Below are 3,656 nucleotides of genomic sequence, written 5' to 3'. Positions count from 1 at the left end.
AATATAATTGTACTGGGGAAAGATTCAGCTGCATGATAGTGACTGGAAGTTTGGGAATTCTCAGAGGTGGCACAGCTTTTTTAGTCATGGCTCAGCCCTTCTCGGTTTGAGTTTTCTGCGCTCTAGAATAAATTCTAAAGCTGTCTTTGAGTTACCTGTGGGAGGAAGGTGACTCATCACTGTATAGGCTAATTACAACATTCACTGTATGTTCACAGCTGTGTTCATTCCTTCAGTAAGACGCTTTTTGGGTTGAAGGTATCTAATGAGTCCAAAGGGAATTTTAAATGTTAGCTACAGGTATGAATACTGTGATATTAAAAATTGTAATTATTGCGAAAGAGCTGCTTTATTCTTTTTTCACTAGGTCACCCAACATTGCCATGTTTTGTTTTCAGTCGTTGCTTTTGGTGTTCACTTTCTTTGAAAGATAAGTGAAAACAGGTGTGCATCTTTATGTCCTTTAAATATGAGTGACTGGGCTCTGTCAGGTAATTAAAAAACAAGACTGTTGCTGCATTAGATGATAAAGTTTATGCCCTTGAACATATTTGCATGTGCTCATATCTAAATCTTAGATGTCAGCATTAACTTTTTGTACTATCTATAAAAGCTTACAACTGTTTAGATCACCCCATGTTTACCTGAACAGATGGTGCGATCCAGTTTAGGCCATTAAGATAAGACACTGGTCGGTAGTTCAGGAGAATGAGGCATATTTGTTTTTCAACCTCATTTTTGACCTCACTGTGGTTTGTTTTAGACACCTGGCAGCTTTTCTCCGTGGTGTCAATGCTACACATCAAGTCAAAAGACTACAGAAGAGAGAAGGTAGGTGGTGGTGGAATATGAGCAGATGAGGTCAGGAACTGGTATCAAACTCTGAAGTGATTTAAAATTTAAAAAATTATGTATGTATTTCATTGGAGAGATGTACTCCCTCTTTTTAGTATCACCCAGGAGCCCAGTGGTTATTAAACCAGACTGCAGGACAGACGGGACTAACTAACTGAGTCTTGTGTAAGGAGCATTGAGAAGGGAAGGCATTAAGGCTTTTAGAACTGTCTCTGATCTCTAAGTAGAACAATTTCTTTTAATTGTGCAATAGATGTGAGATAAAAACTGCTACTTCCAATGGTGCTCAATGTTTGTCAGATTTTTAGATTAGATCAAAGATGACACCAAGATTTCTGGCGATGAGTACATCTACATTTGAGGCACAGCAGCTGTAGGATCAATCGCTATCACTCGGAATCTTGTTCCATTCAAAATTAAATGTCTTGAAAGTTTCATTCGGTTTCACATAACTACAGCTGGGTATTGCTAGTCAAACTGTGGAGATACCGTGTGGGAATATTTATATTTATGACATGGACAAGGAGGGAGGACAAAACCTGCCATTCCTGACTAAATATAAATGTCTTATAAATAAGAGACAAGCCATGACACTGCACTGCATGAGTCACATGCTTATTGCAATATGTCAAAAGTGGCAAGAGAGGTCAAACAATAAATGCCATAATTACCAGAATCATCAGCGGATTGTTAGAGCCAATGAGCAGGGCTAACTCAGTGCTATACTAAAGGCCACAGCATTATTTTTTATTTGAGGGTCCATTCACCCAAATATTCTCTCAATTGCACCAAATGATGTTTAGCCATGTAGAGAGCTTTTGCTCTTGGAAAACAGTGAGGATGAAACAAACGTCTCGAAGACTAGAAACGTCATAATTGAGAGGATGAGAGGAAACAGAGTCAATGCCTTTTTCTGGGTTGTTAAATTCACACAGCAAGAAAGGCTGAGAAAACATCCCAAGGACAGGTGTGTGTGTGTGTGTGTGTAATGCAAAAATACAATGGAATAGTTCTTAGTTTTGTGTCCCTAAGCATCTCCTGCGTGCCTTGAAAATTGGCGATGATAAGAGTCGGGTCATAAACAACAACAGACCTGTGAATTTCTGTTGAAACAGGAAGCATAGACTAAAGGGATGAAAACTGAAGCCAAGCTGTTTTTCTCCCAGACAGGTAAGTGCAGTTTGCATTATCTAGCGTTTATTAGCTCGACTATTGCTGTCAGGGGAGCTTGAGTAGCCTCAATAACTCCACTTCTCAGAAAAACAGCCCATGCAGAGCTGTGAAGGTCTGGGCTTTAAAAAGACAAAAGCCCAACTGGTTTATTTAGTGCTTCATGCAGCTCTCAGGTATGTTTGTATTAGGATTTCATTGTAGGAGTTCTTGAGGACTTTTTGTGTGTTGTTTTCTTTATTTCATTCCTTAATCAAGCACATGAAGCATAATAAAACAAGTTTCTCAAATCAACTGAAGGGTGAAATTATGTCATGTTTACAACTTCCACTACACCCAGGAGGCAGTCCCAAGTCAAGCAAGGTTTTAAGTTCCAACATTTAATGCTAAATAAAAGCAAATGAATAGATTTAATCCCCTAGTAAGTGTAGATTCTAAATAAAGCCAAGCATAACTGGTAAAACACACAAAAAAATCGTTTTTAATGCCGTTTATGAGATCTACAACCCTCTTAAGACTACCGATATACTCACTTAATGGAAAATTAATTGTTTGTATCTTTCATTATACAGATGAAGTGAGGTACGACAACGAGCAGCTTGAACATGGCCCTCGTCTTTTCCTCTCTGCAGTGGCCGACATGTCACTCTGTCACTGCATGAGCCTGCCAGGCAAATAAAGAAAAGATACACATGAGGTGAATAAAAAGAGTAATACCCACTTCAAACAGCACTTCCCTCTAATCCCTACACGCACTCAACCTTCACATAGTCAAAATATACTGCTGACACTCCGACACTACCCACACTTTCCGGAGCAGACTTGAGGAGTATCAAGAGACTGGTAAGGAAGGAGATTATTCACTCAGGGGGGAAAAAGAGACAAGAAGAGTCCACATCTGTCTGAACTTTTTACCCAGCATATTTCTCTCTGTATAGGTGCAAGTTCTTTCCAAAACCAGTCTCCTGTTCAGTGAGGTAGCATCCTCACCTGCCGTCATTAACTGCTAGTCATCCTATGTTAATGTGGATACACAATGACATTCGTAGATGACACGTCTCTAACTGTCCCTGTTGCTTCTCCTTTTGTCTGCTGTCAAGTGGAAATGGTGAACCCTTCAGAATCATGTCGAGGGCTCATAATAATGTTTTTGATATTATGTGCAAGGTATTCTCTCAATCTTTCTTTTATAGAAACTGTAATTGTTTGCTTGTATTTGGGTGTTTTAGTTATTTGTATGACAGAGGATAAAAAGTCCTGCGCAAACTGAAGCCAAAGTTTTGCCTTTACAATGAGCAGAGCGCTAGCCAATGCTCATATTCTGCCTTTTTATAGCTATGCTTGTTGATATTGGTACAATGACATCCCAGAGTGTGCACACAGACATTTACAGACACAATATTTTATTTTTTTATTTTTTACATTGGACAGTACTCTGTGAATTGCTGAATACATTTGTAAATGCACATACAAGGTCAACTTGGCTGTTGTACTGATGTTGATTATGCCAGCCCACTCCTGGATGGCACATTACTATGGTAACATTAAAGTGCATAATCAAGATCACAAATTACACAAACACTTTACAATTAAGGTCAACAGGTAATACAGAACGCTTACATTTTTGTCAA

At 38.9% G+C, this 3,656-nt stretch overlaps 1 long non-coding RNA gene across 1 annotated transcript; it reads left to right on the top strand.

The window, feature by feature from the left end:
* The first annotated feature begins 531 nt into the window (after positions 1–531).
* LOC124051373 lies at positions 532–3,248 on the top strand. Its single transcript, XR_006841819.1, has 3 exons — positions 532–831; positions 1,971–2,025; positions 2,598–3,248. It is a non-coding gene; the product is annotated as an uncharacterized LOC124051373 (long non-coding RNA).
* The last annotated feature ends 408 nt before the right edge of the window (positions 3,249–3,656 follow it).

This window comes from Scatophagus argus, chromosome 20, assembly GCF_020382885.2.
Source record: "Scatophagus argus isolate fScaArg1 chromosome 20, fScaArg1.pri, whole genome shotgun sequence".
NCBI lineage: Eukaryota > Metazoa > Chordata > Actinopteri > Scatophagidae > Scatophagus > Scatophagus argus.
This window is presented reverse-complemented; position numbering and strand designations above follow the sequence as displayed.